Genomic DNA, 20,663 nt, shown 5'->3' on the forward strand with positions numbered 1-20,663 from the left:
ATAATGATTATTTTATATTTTCACAATGTCTATTGAAAACCAAGCGGTTTACTTACAAACTGTTCCTTTTAAATTTATTTACATTTAAAAAAACACGCAGAAAAATGGTTTGTTGCAATGCAACTCAATGGGTAAAGAAATGTGTAGGGACAGAAAAAATTAAAATATGCTTTTAATCTGGAAATTAAACCTTCAAAGCAAAGCTTTTAACAGTGGCCAGTATAAGTACAGAGGAACTAGTTTTAGGTGTGAATACGAATAAAGCTTAGTATAAAAGCAGTATGATGTCCAATAGTTCTCATTTGCTCACATCTCAAAACTGCTGTACTTCATTTTCTGTTAGTACAAACCATATAACAGAATATTAAGAGTCATTTGAGGTCATAATTAAAGTTCTTTGACATCTGCCTTTTTTCTGTTAGTCACGACTACCAGATGTCCATGTCATGGGAACTGAAAATTATTAGTCTAATCATGTTTTTAATAAAAAGTAACAGAAAGTTGTATATTTTAAAGTTTCTGAGCATAAGCTTGCCAGGCTAAAAGAGCTTGCAGGGCTTCTTCCCTTTATTTTTATATTTGTCTCATGTTTTTCTGTTATTGTTTGCTTTATTGGTACAGTGCTCTGTTCTTCCATCATGTGCATTGCTCAGCCAGTTTGACCCCACTGACAGAATGAACTGAGTTTAATATATATTTTTGTTAAACTGGTACCTGCCTGTATTTCAGTCCACTGTGACTACACTGCTTGTTCCTTTACCTTTGTATTGATCAGTTTTATTTTATAGGGCAGCTGTACTAAGAGCACTGTTGTTGTTGATTGTCTTTATTTCTGCTCTCCTGCTGGTCTGTTCTTGCTGTATTGATTTGACTTTTTATGCATTGCTTTCCTTCTACCACATTAGCACCCATTCACCAGTTTAATGATCATGGCACTGTACAGAGTACAGTATATTGGCTTGTTAAATCATTTCCATCATATTAATTTCTACTTATATGTAGTACTGACCTATTTTTACTGTGCCACTTCCAAAACTGTCTTTGTTTATCCAATGCTGGCTGTCCTCCACTGCTATAAGCATCCCTACTTTTCTGTAGCTCTATTTTTAATGGCTTTTTGTTTTGTTTTGTTTCCCCTTCTCTCATGATTCCTTTTTTAGCTCCATTGTTTGTTTTTTTTCCTGTACTATTACTATGCTTTAAAACTTGTGGAGATGCTTAATTTGATGTTATGAGCTAATCTGTTTAAACACACAAGCTCAACTCTTCTTCTTTCTCTTTGTCCTTACACCTGGTATCTTGATGGTATCTTGATCAAAGACCTTTGAATTTTTATTCTTAGATTTTTGGTTCCTGTTTGGATGAGGTTATTGGCACAGGCTGAGAGACCTGGATGCTGGGGCTCCTTGGGGCCACACATTGTCATCTGTGTTATGCATTATATTATGTCATTAAAATATGCCACTGCTTATTTGGTCCTGGGGAGGATGGAGAGGAGATGGATGGAGAGCTCTGCAGCACATCTGGTTTTCAGATGTGGGAAGGGAAGGGGGGAAAAGGGAGATGGAGCAGGGGAAAAGCTAAGACCACCTCTCTCCTCTCAGGAGCAGAGATTGCCTTAGAGGGGACTGAGGATGCCATACAGTGCCTGGAACCACATTTTCTGCTGAACATTCGGTGGCAGCAGGAACTAAATTGCTTGTAACTTCCTTTGGAAATAGTGTCTTCAGTGCTGTTAACTGGGGTATGAAGAGTAGGTTTTATGGACAGAGTTGGTGATGTGCTCCACCCTTTCATAGCAACATGTTTGTGATTAATAAGTTGGGGTTTTTTCCCTGTTTTTATTTCTCCCTCACCCTTTTAGTTTTGTCAATCAGAAATCATAGGCGTATTTGAATGGTGAAAAGCAGAACTTTAATCAATAGAGCTTTAATCAATCAATTTATCTGGAGATTCCTCACATATCTCCAAGCAAATTCTTTGCCTACATTAGCCATAGGCATGTTCTGACTCAAGATTGGGGTTATTTAACTCTTTTTATGGCCTGATATGTTCACTTTACCCAGGGGATAATACAGTGTAGACCTGGTATGATAATACTTTGTTTTTCCAAGCAAGTTAGAGGCAGAGCTGAGTAGGGCAAAACCTAGTCTGTGATTTTAGTGGATAACCTGACAGACAGTGTGGAAATTTGGGATGTGCACAACTTACTCAGTTCCTACTTCATGATGTGGTATGGAAGTCTGGGTTGCTGATTTATTAATTTTTTTTCTGGTTCACAAAAAATGCAAAATAACAAATCTAATAAGTCAGGTTTTATGTGTAGTCTGGCCATGAAACAAACTTTTCTGAAATATGTAATGAAAAGTGACATCACACTCATCACTATCCTGTTTTAAATTTAAACTACACTGCCTTGCATAATCAATTACTTACAGAAAATTATAAAGCCCTTAAAATTCTGAAATGGTTTCTGGCATTTAATTATATAAGATTTTTGACCTGGCTAGGCAGATAATGTTAACACAGCTTTAATACTAAACAAGACTGAACATGTGTGTGCTTGACTTTTATTAAACTCCTACTGAAGAAACAGATTAATTGGAGGCTGATTCATTGGTGAACAGGCGTTAAAGACAGAAGGACCTTCTCACATTTTGTTCTGTTACCCAGGCTTATGCCATCTCAGGTTGGCAAGGAGATCCCAACTGTAGTGTTTTGAAATGTAACTGAAAGAAATTTTAGAATAACAGGTGCAAAAAAAAAAAAAAAAAAGAAGAAGAAGAGAAACCAAAAAAAAAAAAAAAGAATCCAACCCCTCTATACACACACACAAAAAAAAAAAAAAGAGGGAAAAAAAAGTGAGTCATTTTCAAAATGCTGCTCTGATTCCTTCCTAGTCTCTTGTGCCAAATGACCACCTGACACCTCTCTGACACAGGTATTGCCCAGATAGGTTTTCATTAGTGATGTTAAAAGTGTAAATGGGATCATGGGAGCCAGCATCTGTCATGATGATTTTCTACATGATTATTACTTCTCCCCTGCCTTAGAACAATTTTTAAGAAGATGTGTACAAGCTGTGATTAAACCACTTCAGATTAAGCTCAAAGTAAATTGAAAAAGTCCTTCTTAAAGCTCTCATTTAACAGTGCTTTACATCCATCTGCAAAATCAGAGCTTTGCTTGCGCGTACCCTCGGAATAGCCCACTTCCCACAAGGTAGCAGAGGTTAAAAATAAAATAGCAAGAAATCCGTGGCAAAGCACATGTGAGATTAACGGGGTGAAAGTACTGGAGTGGAGAGCTGTTTTCTTCTGTCTGAGCTCCTCGTTCTGCCGCACAACCCCCAGTCTGGAAATCTTAACACTGACACTTTTGTACAGATCGGTTTGTTAGCGATTTCAGATTTTAATTCAGCACCCTCGCTTGATTATTACTGACATTTCTTTTCTGTAATACCGGGAGAGAGAGAGAGAGAGAGAGAGAGAGAGAGAACGTGTATAAACAGATTTTTGCATGAACTAGGTGGTGGGCAATTTTGACATCATCTCCCAAAACTTGAGAGAAATGCGTTTGCTTTCAAGGTGTATTTCTGGGATTAAAAAAAAAAAAAAAGGAGATGTGATCTGGGAGGCTCAGCTGTGCTCTTTGGTAGCTCCAGGTGGAATGCTGCCGATTTCTGGGTGTTTGTGGGAAGCGGGAGACTCTCCTGCCTTTATTTGGTTCTTGTGTGAAAGTGGGAGAAATGAAAGTATTTTGACAATTACCCATTGAGCTTTTCACTTCATTCAAATCTGCGGCGCAGCGCTGAAGTTGGTGAGTGGGTGTGCAAGGGAGAAGCAGAAAAACAAAAACACGTACTATAAAAGCAGGCTAAAAGCTTGCACAGCCCCCTGCAAATTAAAATCTCTGCATTTAATAAGTCCTGGGTTTTTAAACCATCTAGTCCTCTATCTTCGTTACTCCTGAACATTAAAGATACTGGTAAAAATTAACCTCTGATGTAAATCACTTGGATTTAAATATATTATACAGCTTAATTTATGAAATGGTTTGGATCTGTTGTGTTTCTTTTCCCCTTACAATCCAAAATTGTAGAATCTAAATACCATTATGAAATTGTGAGCTGAATTACATTCTCTTACAGGTTTGTGTGTACACTTATGCTTATTGTTGTGCAACAATAGCAAAAAAAAATTGGGGAATTATTAGTACAGCTGTTTCCAGGATTAGGGGTAAAATACCTTTTTTTTATGCTTTAGTTATTAGTTCGTTATATCTGGCATTCTACAGGTAAAAACATAAAACCCTAAATTGAAAGCTAAAAAAAAATACTAAAGGAAATGCATTTAAAACAAGATTCTTATCTAATGTTGTAGCTCAGCATATTTTCTGGGTTTCTAAATATAATTTATGAACTGATTTTTCAACTGTATATATTAAGTCCCTGAGCTGGATTACAAAAATTTAATATAAAATACAATACATGTACAAGCAGTTTAAAAAAGGTATCTCCATGGCTATATATCATAATAAACTTTCTTAATATTTGCATTGCAACAGCTGATTTCTGATTTTTTTTTTCTAGTGTAATAGAGCTAAAACACAATAGCTGAAAGGTGAACTTTTTTGTATTTCAACATTCCTAGCCTGGTAAAATTGTTCCGCTTGCTACATGATGTTATAAATATCAAGATTAGTTTCTTCTAAAATTACCAGTGCCAGCTGCATTCAGTTTCACATATTCTATAGTATTTTGTTACCAGTGTTCTCAGTTTAGTGTGAGGGGTTTAAAAATCAAATTAGTCACAAAAATCTCCAATATTAAAATCTGTTTATATGTTCCCCGTGTATTTTAAATATTGTCCATAAATCCATTTGCCTTGCTGAGTCAAATACTTCCAGTAATATCCCTGTTCTCCTTTCCTTTTAGCTCAATATACTCCTACCCTAACAATAACCATTTTAATATCTTCCCTGCTACCCAGCACCTACAATTTAGATAACTGGCAATCATGAAATTATCTGTAGCAGTGGCTGGTCTATTTGTGCCTGTAGATTTTTTAGTCATGAAAGCATAAATATATACCTATAGTCTTTCTTTAAAAAAATAATCCACTTCACTCTATTTTGACTGCAGTAGTCAAAGAATTTTTTAAGAATTTAATTGAATCATGAACTCTATTAGTACTGCAGCAGAAAGTAGCAATTTCTGCCATCCTGAAGTCCTTACAAAATCTTGCTTTTGAACCTGTGTGTATTTAAGTTCTTCAGCTGACATCCTTTCAGTCTGGGAATCTGACATACGGCCACTAAACCAGGATTAATTGAGCACTTCTGTGCAGTACAAAACATTCTTTATATATTGACAAATATTTCTAAAAAATGGATTGGTATTTTTGCTGTTAATTGTTTCATTACTGACCTTTACCTCTGTAGACATATGCAGTTTTCGTTTTTTTGGGAGAGACTTTCAAAATATTTTTTTTTTAAGTGTCCAATGCTCAGTGCTAGCAGTGACATTTTTACAGTCTATTCAGAAGCATATATTTCACTCTTTTGTATCTCATTTCTTTCTATTTATTTAAAACAACTTAGCATGGAAAATCTTGCAGATTTAAGTGACAGTGATGATGTACAATATGCATAAAATGAGCCTGTCCCTACCCGTGGTGTGTATTGCTAGGGACTCCATTGCAATATTTACAGTTAAACTAAACTTTTTCAAATGAAGCAAAATTGCATTTGTTTTGCAGATTTGCTCATCATTAAATGTGAAACATTTCACATTTGTCTTTTTGAGTAATTGGCTTTTTAAAATGATAAGGTGCTCTGAACACTTGTTATGTGGATAGGTCTGACGTTGTATCCCAGAAATCCATATGCCATACAGACAGAACAGAAGAAAGATATTCACAAGCATGTCACAGATTGGACTGAAGCAAGCCAAAAACCAAAGTGCCATGGCATTAACAATAGCACCAGATTTACTGTCACGATTGCAATCTGTGCTGTATCATAGACAGAAGGAGAACTTTTGATAGGTAACACCTCAGTGTTTTTTAAATCTTTTTGGCAAATTATCATTTTCATTATATTTTTGCCTGCCATATAATATTATTATAATTGTATTAAGTCACTCTCTCACACACACACACACACATGCACACGCACAAAGTTTATTAGCCCTCAACAAAAGGGCTGATTTATCTCCCGTGCTAACTATTCTTCAACAAATAGGAAGGTATTTTATTAAAAATTAACACACATTTGAGGGCAAATCATCCACAAAAGTAGCAGGGATTTTTCAAACGGGCATTAAGTTAATGAAATCTTATTTAAGAAAGTCTTAGTTTAAAAAAATCTTAGCTAATATAGCTAATAAAGGTACAGAAAAAAGCCATGTGCACCAAGAAGAACTCAACGGCTCAGAAGTTTCCAAAGTTTGAAGGTGATAAAGAAGCAAAATTAGGGGAAAAATTTTTTTCTGGGCTCAATCCCAACTGACTGCATTTTCCCATTGCAGGCATGTAGATGTTTCTTTTTGACCATAAAATTGTACATTTTCTTCTCATGTAAAAAAAGCTGCATAAAGCAGATTTGGCAATACCATAATTCATGTTGAGCTCTGGTAAGTGCTGAAAAAGATTTACAAACTCACAGCTTGACACTGAGCCCACATGTTGGGTAGAGTAGAGAAAAAGCTCTAGAAATACTACATAGAGCTTCCTGGCAGCAAACAGAGAAACATCAGTCAATTGTTTTTCTGAATTGAAAGCCACCTTGGGACCTTGTTGAAAATAACGTCTCTGCCTATCTTTTCTGCAGTTTAAATTACCTGGCTGGGGGAGTTGTCCTGGGGCCATTCACAATAGGCTCTTTAGTGAAAGAAAAACACTGAAATTCTCACTTTGTATGAATTATAGATTTGAAACACAGTTCACGTAGGAAATGAGAATCGCGAGAGCGCAGGCAAACCTACCTAAACAAAAGTCTGGGTGTTGCTACCTTCTTTGCACTGGAAAATACTTTTTTTTTATACTTTTTGAGCATCCTCTTCTGCAAGCCTTCATCTCAGATATCTCCCTTGTCTGAAATCATTGGAACTACTCGTGTGAGAAACGGTTGCTTGCATAATTTAGCTCACTACGTTGTACTTAAAACTATATTGGCAGCTTAGTTTGGGCTTGATATTCTTTGAAACGTTTCAAAGTTTACAGTGGTGCTGCTGCTGTGTTTTGCATTCGCTCCCATAAAATACTGTGTTGCCACAAAATGTTGTGGGAGCTTCATTTAAATACCATGAGCTGTGCACGCCTGCCTGGAGTCTGGGGAAAATCAGAAATTGCTTTAAATTTTGTTTGAAACCAACAGTAGTAAATTTTTAACAACTTTCTTTTTTTTCCTCTCCCAGTTTCTAAAGGTTTGGCAAAGCATAAGATGGTTTAGGTTTGCTTCAGTTTGAGGGGAGCATCTACACATGTCTCCAGCCTCCACTCATGCTGATGGAGACATCGCTAAAGATAAATTATTATTAGCAGCAGCTCAATTTCCACTTTCCTGGATTTTTCTTGTTACTGTGATTTGTGTAGGAAGGAAACACGTGAAAGGGTTAAAGATCTAAAAGGTGAATCCTCTTTGAGGATGTTGCCATGAGTGACAGCATGTGGTTTTACCTGCTCTCCCCTCTCAGGTGTGAAGGGATGTGCAGGTATTTGATATTTTCTCCCAGACCTGGGACTGTTGGAGTTTACTGCTCTGGGAAGGGCAACTCCTTGAACAAACCTAATTGTAACTCTCCTACCTGCTTGCAGAGCTTGACTGTCTCTCTGATCTTCAGTACCGGAGTCAATAATTTGTTTGAACAAGTTCTCCATCTAATCACTGACACACTTAAAGCCTATAATGAGCTCTGTATCCATGCAAATGCATCTTTTTTAAGTGCTTGTGTAGATTTAAGGGCATTGTTTTCTTGTAAAATGGAAATCAGAGATTTCCTCACATAAATGCTGCAGTCCTTAATAAGGGATGGATGAACAGCAACTTTCTAAGTTTATTTAATTTTACAGCAATTTTATCCTTATATTCCGTATTTGGGATATTTTTAAAGAAGAGAAATAACACTTTTAAATCTGTATCAAATCAAATGCCTCAGATTTTCTTCAACCACTCTTATCTTCTTAGAGTAGTCACTGAATGAATGGTTTCAATTCAGAAATTAAAGGCATTTATGAACAGATTTTTTTCAACTTTATCAGCTGCTGCTCAATTCTCATTGTATTGATATAATGGTACTTCAAGATAAATAAAGAAATTTAGGACTTGAACAATTTAAATAACGAGACAGGAAACCAGATTAAAATGGGGACCATTCACGCTCCGCACGACAGCTCGGAGGACTCTGGCAGAAGAGTAACCAGCTCAGTGAAAAATCAGAAACTGTGATTGCTACTTAACACTGCAGCTTTTCACAGTAGCTCAGCATAAAGTTATTTAGCACAGGTGTTTCTGTAAGTCTGATACATTGGGAAAATTCACAAGGTTCTCCGGCTCTCTTGCTCCGTGTCGGCTGTGAAGTTGGTCCTGCGATGCAGCAAGCGGGTTTCTAGTAGCAAATAGAGTGTAGAGGCAAATGAGCAAGTTCAAAAGTAGGGGCTGATCTAGATTCACTTGCTTGGTTGCTAATTTTTGTAACGCATGACAGTAGTGAGGTGAGTGACCTGTCATTGAGCAAAAGCAGCGAAAAAGAGGGATGAGTTATGGTTCGGAGTTAAGCGTGAAACTAAGATCCTGTTCTCTCTGTCGATAAAAGCAGCTTTCCAAATAACATGGATATCAGTCCCCCTCCTCTGTTAAACAAGGGTTTTGAGAAATATTCACCTATTTTAGTATTTCTCACTAGTTTGTTTGGGCATGGTGTGTTTCTCTGTTATCAGCCTGCTGGTTTGCATTTCAACAAGAGATGAAATTGGTATAACTGAATTTCTAAACACCTAAAAAAACTCTCAGCAATTTTTTTTTCTTTTATTTCTCAAGTTCTGGCAGTATCTAATTTATGGCTTAATTCTTTGTAAGGTCATCCTCTAAGTGAATGACTCCTAGTTAATCTCAGATATTATGAGCTTGGCTGTGATAGAGAATCAGTTCATCTGTTCTCAGAAAGAAAAGAGTGAGTTATGTGGATTGTTGGCAATTGAAGACTAAGAGTTTATCTAAAAGCTAGGTACAGTTTCTTACATAGTTGTTGTTTTTCTCTCATTATTTTCAAGATATTTTGGCTGTCTTTTTAATAATAGAGCCAACACTTAAAAAAAAAATCATACTTTTTGTTTTCTCCAAGTAGGTACATAAGATTATTACTGCATGTTTCCTTCTAACAGCGAAGGAACCAATAGGTGGTGGGGGGTTTTTTGTAGTTATTTTTGGTTTTCTCCCCCTCTAATTCCTTGATGAGGCATTCTTTTCTCTCAATTGGGCTGAAAGGTATAGCTTTCTTTTACTGTTAGGCTTACAAGTGATAGCTAACTTTATTTCTTGTGGTTCTGCTGTTAATTTACATGCAGCTCTTACTGGCTGTCACTAACATATCTTTTGTTCCCTGAAATATTCTCTCTGTGAATAAATATAACTTTTCTGCTATTTTCTGCTCAGGCTGATTGGCTCATTTCACTCTTGTGACTGAAAACAGCTCAAGCACTCAGATTCTGCACGTTGCCTATTTCTTAATGAAGTACCTTGCTGAATCAGGGCTACCGTGTTCCGGCAGATGAAAGGGAAGCACATGAGAAGCTGCACTGCCAGGTTCTGCTTTGAATGTTTTCCTTTTAATCAATTTTTAGACTTATTAGCATAGAGGATCATGGTTTTTGAGAAACAAATAAAAGCTTCAAGTCTGAGTCTTGAAAGCATTGGGAAATGTTAATGTAATTGGTTCTGTTTATAGTTCAAACTCGCTTGCATGTCTCTGCTTAGACACGACTGGTAGAGTTTGGCAACTGGTAGCTCTTCCAGCTCAGCTCTAATAAGTTAGTACCCCAAATCACTGGGAAGTAACTTATGAATTTCCTTTGTCAGAATCAAGAATCTGAGAGCATTCTTAATTATCTTAGTGGTAAGAGAACGTTGCAAGCGTTAGGTCATGGGTCGGATTGTAACATAACAACGGTAACATAACACTTTCAGAAACTCAAGCCTGGAATTCCAGTTTCCTTAAGACTTTCTCTTTTGCCTCTCAGTTTAACGTCTATGCTACTGATGGGATGTTGCTTTTGATTTGTCCTGTGCTGTGGAGTGTGGTGAGGGCGATAATGTACCCAGAATTTCGAACAACATGGTGAGGAGGGCAAGAAACGTGTGGGTCAGGGGTCTGTGAGGAGATGCTCTGGTCACAGCCCCTGTGTATCTGCACTTTGGGTTGCTTTATAACCACGGGTCTCTTGGCACAGCATCCTCAGTGCTCAAATTAATATGCAAAGATGACACCTTTGGACAAGGAGGCCATGATGTGTTTTAAACCACTTCAGTTCTTTGCCATGGGTGCTGTACATATACTAGTGGCAAGAAATGAAGCAACAATAATGGTGTTAAAGGGATTCAGATAAATGTGGTTTTATGGCACAGAGAACTCGACCCCCAAATACTCGGCCATTCCTGGCCTTGATAATTTTGTGTATTTTTAGCTTCCCTTATATTTAGATCCTGGAGTTCCTGAACAAGCTATCACCCCAAACCTGCATTTGCCTGTACTCCATCATCCCAAAGCTTGCAATAGGAACAAATATCAGGCTTTCAGACACAGCACATTTAGAAAAGAGAGACAGAGTCTGCCAAATTCCCAAAATCCACTTCCCAATTCCCCTCACGAATAGCAGGAAATTACTTGTTATCAGTGGGTAATTCAGCCACAAACGTTATTGATTATCCAACCTCAATCTTTACAGTCTTGATGGCCAAATATTTTGCAATCATTCTCCCTATTTAAAACTAGAAGATGTGATTTTTATTTTGGAAAAATGGAGTTTTTCAAATTTTCTGCATGACACATCACATTGTGGCGCGTCTCTCCAGATTGTCCAGTGTGGTAGCCAGAAGCTTGACTGACAGATGTCAAAGTGTACATCATGTTCTAATACATGAGAAAAACTTACATTATTTAAAAAAAAAAATCAGATGCTTGCAAAAACTATACATATTTTTAAAATAATGTATTTGCTTTTAGTGTTTTTTATTTGGTATATCCCAGTGTATACCAGAAACTCTAAGATCTAGAGAGGAAGTATGTGTTTCTTATATTTTTTCCTAATTTCACTGTGTTTCTTACAATTGCAGAAGTTGATCCAAGTAGGTTGTCTTCTTTCTGAGCTACACAGTTAGATGAATGAGTAGTTTTTCACCCAATGACCACTGGCTGACCAAATTAAGTTAGTTTAAGAAATTCCCTGAGTTCTGAGCTATATTCTCTCTGCATAGAAAAGCTCCACTTAGCCACTTATTGTGAAAAGATGATTTGATATTTTGGTTATCTGTTATTTTTAAATAACATTTTGAGTAATCTTCTGATAAATTTAAAGCAGCTGATAAATTTAAAGCAGCTGATAAATTTAAAGGCCAGTGCAGTTCCAGAATGACTAAATAAAAATCCAAGGATCCTCCAACACTGGTTTTCACTGGTTTGAGACTATCACAACACTTTGGAGACAGACAAAGTCCCATATTTTTTTTAGATTACAAGAGTTTCTAAGTTCAAAAATCAGAAGATGTTATTCTTTGAATTAAACACTGTCTCCATACTATCTATACTGTGATGCTGCTTATTACTTAAAATAACTTCATTCACAAATGAGATAAATGTCAAAACTGTGTAAGAATGGTTTGGGAACTGCACTGGCAACCTGGAAATGTTCAAGGCCAAGCTGGATGGAGCTTTGAGTAACCTGATCTAGTGGAAGGTTTCCCTGCCCATGGCAGGGGAATCAGATGATCTTTAAGGTCCCTTGCAACCCAAACCATTCTGTGATTCTGTGGTTTGATATATATGTGTTCTTCTGTGCTCAGTTAAGAACCATATTACCTCTGAAAGTTTTCTCACAAGGTTGTGACTCCTTAGAGACTAGAGCTCAGATAGGTGACAAAATGTATTCATCTTTGTCCTGAATCTCAACAGCATAATATTTATTAAAGCACTAATTTTTTAAAACAGAAATCTTTTCAGTTGTTGTAGTTGGAAGTATTTGTTTTCTTAAATGGATGTAATAGCCTTATTCAAAACATTTTTCATCCTGCTTAGCTTTTCCTAATATTTACATACAAATAAAAAAGGAAAGAGGCAAACCTGAGATGTAATGCATTGTTTGCTCCCTGCATGCAAGGGAAGATAATAACCAGTATCTTTTCCTGCCTGCACCACTTAGGAACTTGACACAGCTGGCAGAGTAAGTGTTCAGATCATGGACCAACTTTGATGTTGTACATTGTTATTAAACAATAGCTGGCATGGCTGTGTCCCAGCAGGATATTGCACTTACCGTTCAGCAGACCTGTTTTTATAGAAAGGGATCTCCTGCCTCTTTGCCCCAGGCCACAAAAACCTTTACTGCAGAGATGATGTTTTGGATCTCAAGCAGTAGGAGGAACCTTGTGGTGTCGTACTGGCTTTCGGGAAGTTAGTAAAATAACATATACAGCTATTTTGGAAAATGACCACATGTTCTACATGCTCGCTACACAGTTCTGAGTCACAAGAAAAAAAAAAAAAAAAGGAAAAGAAACTATCCAAATGAAAAGAAAATGGTAAATATAACAATGAAAATCCCATTCAGTAGTGCTGTTTTATCTCTAAGAGATGGTTTATTCAACAGCAGGTACCAATCCCCACAAGAAACATCTGCTATCAGAGGATTTGCAGGTACACCTTTGTTCACTGCTCCCTGAATTTGTGTCAGTATTATAATTCAGCAGGTTTCTGCTTTTCACACAACCCAGGATTAGCACTGACTTGGGCTGGAGGGCATTCAAGCTGCTTTTCTTCTTTTAGCTATATTTCTCTGAAAACATCTAATTGTTTCAAAAAGTGATGTACAGTATGCAAAAACCTGAATTCAATGCAAATAAGCCTGTGCAGCTCTAAACTTAACAGGTGTTCTCATTAGTGTAAGTAGACAAGGAACGATTCTTGAAAGTTTTATAAACACTTATAATCATGGCCAAATACGTTACTATAAGTATAAAGATACTTATAGCAACATCTCTTTTCTCTTATTGTGCAATCTCAGCGCTTATTAATAGGAGACATGTGTCCATAAATGAAATACTAAGAGCCAGCACTGACTTCTTCCTGCAAATAATGTAGCTGTGAAATGCTCTGCTACTGATGAATAAATTTCTGGCTAAAATAAGAGTCAACAAAATGAAATCTTTACACATAGCACATATATATTTTAAATATATATCTTTGCTCGCTGTGAAAGCAGAGCATTCATTCTCCCTTTGATATTTTTGTTTGTTACAGGGACTTATCACGTTGAGTCTCACTCACATACATCATAAAGTGTTATAACATGCATATAAAATTGGACAGGAGGACCATTCATCACTAGGTATTGTCCAGCTGGTAAAACGAAGAAAGACAGGACTTCTCTGAGAAACCATTGCCAATATCTCTGTGTGTGGCTGTGTAATATATGGCTTCAGATTGCAAAGGCAATAACAGTAAAATATTACCCCAAGGAGAAAAGTAGCTTGCAGTAGGTATTCATACATCGCCTTTAGTCTTCATCTGCGGACAAAATGTACAATTGTCTATTCCCTGACTTCCCACTACGTGCAGACACGACTGAGTTGTGTCTTAATTATTATCTCCTACTTCTCTGCTTTTACCAGTTTGGGGGCTACTTATTTCTTGCTCCCCAAGACTGGTGACTTCCATTCTCCCCTGACTTTGGCTTGAAGGCTGTCAGAAGTCCATCCACGCTGCCCCGTGGCAAGGGCAGCTCATCTGTGGGGCTGGAGCAGAGGGTAGCACGGGCAGGGGGGACACGGCAGGCTGAACACAAGTGGCTGACATCCAGGATGGTCATCTGCTGCCTGTCTCGCGTTTCTCTTTCTGCTCTTTACCCTCTGAGGGAAACCCTTGCTTTCAGAGGTCAATCTCAGTATTCCAACTGTCTCGCACAGGGGAGAATACCAGTACAGCAGATCAGCAGGAAATACTTCCCAATGCATTCCCTGGATGTTTGGCAGAGAGTACTTTCTCTCCCTTTGCTCAAGTAGCATGTGCTTTCCTCTCATACACCTCCAAGGGCAATAAGAAATGAGACCTGGAGTGGTGGGTGCATAAGGAAGAATGACAAGTTGTTCCTTGAAATCAGTGACACATCCCAGTACCCCTGGACCTTTCCTCCTCCAGAGAAACTCTGTGGATCCCCAGCCTGAGCTCCTCTTCAAATCCAAGGAGGAGTTTTGGTGTCTCAGGGCCTAATCAGCTTGGCTTGTGACCTCCTACTGGTTCAATATCTTCCATAAAAACAATAAAAATCAGTTCTTCAACTGAGATTGTTCACAGCCCAGAAGGAAAGGAAAATTTTACTTTATAGTACAGAAAGAAGACTTGATTCTCTCCTTGCTGGTATTAATGTAATTCAATTGTATACTAAGAGTTCATGGCACAGCAAAAGGGAAACTTTAGACTCAAAGAATTTTCCTTCTTCTTAACTGTCCCAGAGTTCATTATTTTATTACTAAATTATGTTGAAGGACTTAGTCCCAGGAATTCACCATGAAAATAAATTATCTGTTCTCCACTGGTGCAATATAGTTTTATTTAAAAATTTATTGTTTCTTGTAAGTTTGACCCCCAAATTTGAGACTGTCGAATCCATTTCAGAGCCATTGATGTGTATAATGCCAGCAGTAGTTTCACTAGAAAGCAACTTATTGTATATGAGAATGTTGTTTTGATATGATGACCCCACAAAGGTTCCCAGAGAATGGATGTGCAAATCAGTCATACCACAAGGCAACACAATTGAGGAAATATCCTATAAACATCTGGCAGCATTTGGTCTTACAATTTGTAATATTGCAGAAGTTGTGAAAACACAGGATCTGTTTGTTGCCTCTTTGCAATCCTTGGTTTTCACAGTCATTTTTACAGACTCAGAAAAAAACGGGGTAATTAAAACATAAGGTTCAACATCTTTAGATATGTAGAACATTTTCTGTTGCCTAAAACAAATATTCCCAAAGAAAGTATAAAACATTTTTCTGACTTGCAAAGTTTTTGCAGTCTATCATTTAAATTACTTAAATAAAGGGAGCTTTACTACTCCCAAAAGCTGAGAATATAACACCCGCCATGCATATTAGCTTGATCTTTTTGACAGACCAGAAAAGTGTTTGTGTGTGCCAATTAAAACAAAAATGGATCCCTAGTGGCTTGTTCCTCACACAACTTCTGAAGACTGCTATCATTGTATGCCGGGGTAACCCTGGATAAGGCGGCTCTCCAAAGTAAACAAACTTTTCAAAACTTTCATGACAGATGGGGGTTACAAATGCATTTTAATAAGAGAGTTGCCAAAGCAACTTTTTTGCAATCAGCATATATTTACTTAACATCTAGCAACATTGGGAACACAAGGCAGATACTTTCTCACCAAATTTTTTAACAAATATCTTTTTCTTTTTTTTGAAAGACTGGTTGAAGACCTTTTCTCTCAAGCTGATATTTCCCCATCACTTCCATGTTAACTTTGCTCGACATCCAAAGGACTGCTAGATGGGTGAAGCCAGACTGTAATATGAGACAGACAATCTGCTTGATAATGAAATTTTTTTGGTAGTCATAAACATCTTAGAGTCCTTTAAGTAATTTAACTATCAGCATAACCATGACTACCTCTGTTTGATAGGCTGGATCATAGAATGGATACATGATGCTATACAAATATAATGCAGCTCAATACTGATCCTTTTTTTCCCTTCTATTTCCATTTTTTTACTATTAGACTCAGCTCACCACAGTACAGCACAGAGAGATATTTTATTTATCCTTTCGGCTGCTCACTCATACAGCATAAACATGGCCAAGAGACTGGATTATCTGTGAGAAAGAATTTAAGATCAACTTCCAGAAATGCAGTTAGACTTTTGACATGTTTTTTTAAAACTTGCATAGCTCGGTCCCCATTTAACTCAAATCCAGTTAATTAAACCACTAAGGAGTGTAGTGTCTCCCAAATTTAATTAATTCTACTTCTACTGGGGGTGTGGACACATAAGTATCTATGGTTTTTTATGTGTTTATAATCAAGTTATATTATATTCTAATGATTTTTTAAATTAATATTTAGAGAGAGAAAATTCCTAGTCTTCTTTCTTTCTTTTTTTATTTTTTTGAATTTTCCTTTTGACTCTTTTCACAGCTTCCCTGTCCCAGCCCTGGTGGCTGCCATGCAAATGGAGAGTAGCGTGTCCTGTGTTACATGGGCTGGGTGGATAGATCCCATCCAACAAAAATCTCTCAGGAAAACAGAGGGAAAAGCCAAGATTCCTCTTCATTATGGGGAATCAGGTTGATTAACATGATCAGAAAAAAAAATCACCACTTTGTGAGAGAGCAAGGTGAGATGAAGGGAGCAGTGGGAAGGCGGAAAAGTGTTAACTTTGGAGCTAGAAATGCTCCAGCGACTCACATTTCCTTTTTTTTCCTACACATATCAAGGGCAGCAATCCCAATGCACAGTGCAACAAGAGGAACACATTTTATTGAATTTCTGCACGCAGAGGTATCTGTCAATCCAAGTTTAAATCACTTAGTGTTCACCACAAGCTGTGTGAGTCCCAGGTGGCATCAAAATTTCAGTTTTCTGCACTGAATCTTGCACTGGATTAGCAACTGCTGAAGTTTCCACGCTCCAAAAGCATCCAATAATCCAACATTGAACCATTGGGGTAGGATATATGAAGCTTCACCCCAACAGTCCACCAACTTGAACAATGGCTTGTTTCAGTATTTGGCTGAAATAAGAACTGTGAGATGTTTTTTTGGTGGCCATGCATGAGCTATACCTGAGCCACACACTTCCCAAGCTGCTCCCTCTGCTCCCTTTTGCTCGCTGCAGGGTACAGACTAAGTTTCTTTTGCTACATTTCTCCTTCCCCACAGGATTCTTCACTTCCTGTGTTAAGGTTTGTTCTTGGCATTGTCTGAAAATAGTTCATCACTGCAAATAATACTTCTGACCACCAGAGATGCATAAGTACACTTTGAAGTGGGTGAATCAATAGGACGGGTTTGAATTTTTGTTTTGCTGTGTGAATTTATCGCCCTTTCCCGTATCTCCATAGAGTGCCCATCAGTAGGATTGCTAAAATTGCCTCCATCCCTGTCCTGCAGTTAAAATAAATTTAAGAATGAATGTATCTATAGAAATGCATATTGGTAATGAACTAGAGGGATATCCTGAAGGAGACATTTTTCACAGCAGTGCAGCAATCCTCAGACCTGACTTTGCAGGAAAACTGTGGACAGAAGACCCTGGGCTTATCTCATGGCACTTTTCTGGGTTTTATCTGCTGTTTTTCATTGGTATAAGCATACTCTGAAATGGAACAGTCTCTAAGACATGTTCCAAAAGGTGATCCGGGTGATCTCTAAAGGTTTGGAAGTCCTGGAGGAACACAGCCATGCTCTGCACTGTAGTATGTCCCAATGCATAACCTAGCACAGGAAAAATATATAATTTATAGGATTTTTAAGAACTGGTGATCCTAGGTAGCATCCAAAGTATATTTATATATTATAAAATAGTAAAGGTACTAATTAGATAGAGTGTCCTTTATTTCTTAAGGCTACAAGGATATCTTTCTGTTTAATAATATAGGACCTTGTTGAACACCACCTTGGTACATCATTAAGCTGACATGCAAAAGAAGCTCAAGCCTCCATTTGCAGCTTTATAAGGTGGCAAGAGAAACCCTTAATAAGCCACAAATAGAATATCAGAAAAAGTGTTTCACACCTGCCCCTCTCACCACTTCCCACACGGTGTTGGCAGCCCAGCAGTGCATTGAATTTAGCACACATTTACCTGTGGCGAGCCTGTATTTTCAGAGGATCAATGCTTAGCAGCAGGACAGGATAAAACTACTGTGTGAGTGAATTCACCCTTTGAAGTAATTATTCCAAGGTGTTGTAGCAAAAATAGAGGGAATCCAGGCAGCCTGGCTCTCCTATAGCCAACCTGAAGGGCATGGCAAACCAGAGGGTTGATGTCAGTTGTCATTCCTCATGGGTATTTATTGCTGACAGGAGCAGCATCATTCTGCCTGGTAAGGTAATGCTAATTCCAGACTGTAGCCTTTGCAAAAATGATGGCTCAGAGAGAGGGATTTCGGGAGGTATTTAAATAAGTGAAGTACCTGGCACAACGGAGTCTGGCAGCTCTAGATAGAGCACTTCATTTTTATTTTTTTTTTCCCCCAGATTTGTCTTTCATTTGTTTCCCTGGCCCCTCTGTTTGTTTCAGCAGTGCCTGACACAGGGATGGTGTGTTAACAGGCCTTAATATTGAACAATTTCTGCTTGTTGTTAGTTATACATCATTTAGGGCTGTGATCATAAATTGTTCAATCACGAGGTTTAGTCAAAACCAGCATTCTTCACTGATGTCTTTTCCCAAGGGTGTTGAAAATTTGATTGTTCAAAGTGCAAATATGGTTTAGCAATCCCTTCCAAGAGCCATTTATCAGAAATCCTAAGGAGGTAATATATAAAAGTGGGATAGAAAACCTGCACATTAAATGGGATTTACCAGCCAAAGCCTTTGGAACTGCTTGCCTGTGAATGACTGGAGTGGAGCAGAACAAAGTCAATTACTGACTGTAATTAAGGAGTGGATGCATTTAAACTGTAGAGAGCAGTAGCAGTCTTCTTGAAACTGTCTAGTTACTCTGAAGATTAGTCTGAGGAAAGAAAGAAAAGGACCTGAACTACATCTTACAGAAAGTATATTTTAAATGAATTCTCTTCCCTCCATTCTATGATCTGTTTTTACAGATTTGCTCATAAAACACTGATAATATATGATTATCAAAATAACACATTCAGACAAAGAAACTTTCAACATGTATTTTGCTTTGGTCTTGTTAGCAATGGAGTATCTCTTTTGCATATCATACAGTGCAAATATTTATGCAGTGCTGAATACTTGTATTTTAATAAAGCCTGAATTTACTGAACGGAAGGCTGAACTATGTTGTGTCCTTTTTAAGCCTTCAAAATACAGTAAATCTAATTACATATGTTGCTCTTACTTTGAAAATGTTATTCCATTTTATAATTTTAATAATGATTTGTTTATACTGCGAGAGAGGCATTAGATTGAATTGTTGCCTGTGTTTAGTCTAATTCATATCTGCATGTATACATTAATAAATTGTGATATCATATCATACATTTTGAACTCAAGCCTTGCCATGTGAGCTGGGCACAGAACTGGAGGTCAGCTCTTTCTACTGCTCACCTTAAGCTGAATTTTGGCTTTTTATGTCCTTTCTATAAAGGGAAGGGTGAGTGTGTGAGTAGCGATTAACATTATATCTTGTGGACTAATAAGGGAATTAAAAGTCCCCTAATAAATAACTGTCCCATGTGCATGGAGAGCAATGGGGTGGCTGGAGTTTGCTCCTAATGGGTGCAGAAGGGACAGGATGGGATGAACATCTGCAGCCAGGCAGCGCCCGAGCCAGGGGACCATTCCCACATTCTCCACAGTGCTCTCACAGGATGTCTCTGCTGGAGCTGCACTGACGGGATTTTCCTTAATGCTGATGACTTTGGAAACCTTCCTTGCAGGCATTTCCTCAATAAAGGCAGGGTTTTGGACAATTAATGAGACATTAAGCTGTTGTTTTGTTTTTTAGGTTTTTTTCTTGGTAGTATTTCAGTTTTAAGGAAGATGCAGGGAGTACCCAGGCTGGTGAGGATCTGCTGTTTCTTTTTTGCTTCAGTAAAAACTCTTGACACGGTGGAGATGCAGTGAACAGTAGCACTTCATGTTGATGGATTTACATAAATAGGCTGTGCTAGGTCTTAATGGCTTTGCTCTGCTTTTCCTCAAAGTTTGGTCAGAAGGAAATCTCTATTGTCCACTATGTTCAGTTGTTCTCTGAAAAAAAAACTGAATAGGTTTTGGTGAATAATACCATGTTCCAGTGAACATCCCAACATGCAGACATAACATGCATCCCCAAAACACTGAAACTCAACTGTCCAATTCCCAAATGTGGATGTTACATTTTGCACAAGCAACTCTTAGTAACAACAAAATAAGAAAAAATTTTGGTTTCGGTGCTGACAGGAGCTGAGCTGATTTGGAGTGTGGGCATGATGAGCTCCTGTCCCTTCCAAAATGTGGTGGGGTTGTAGTCCTTCATTCACCTGTCTGCAAACACAGACAGCTGTTTTGTCTTGTTCATGCTCTGTGGCCTCAAGCACCTGGACTTCTGAATAATCCTGGGGCAAAGCCTCAGTTTTGCCATCTGTAAAATGATTGTTTCAACCTGTTGTGTGAAGTACCTGGAGGTTTCCTCTGGTGAAATATATAGATAGATAGATATGTAAAATAAAAAATGATGTATCATTACTATCCCAGTGGTTT

At 37.7% G+C, this 20,663-nt stretch overlaps 1 protein-coding gene across 2 annotated transcripts in view; it reads left to right on the forward strand.

Moving 5' to 3' along the window:
• ARHGAP15 (Rho GTPase activating protein 15) overlaps positions 1 to 20,663 on the forward strand; it is a 332,973-nt gene that overhangs the window by 147,835 nt on the left and 164,475 nt on the right. The window lies entirely within an intron of this gene.

The sequence above is a fragment of the Manacus candei genome, unplaced genomic scaffold, assembly GCF_025592945.1.
Source record: "Manacus candei isolate 608988 ecotype Guabito, Panama unplaced genomic scaffold, ASM2559294v1 h1tg000077l, whole genome shotgun sequence".
Classification (NCBI taxonomy): domain Eukaryota; kingdom Metazoa; phylum Chordata; class Aves; order Passeriformes; family Pipridae; genus Manacus; species Manacus candei.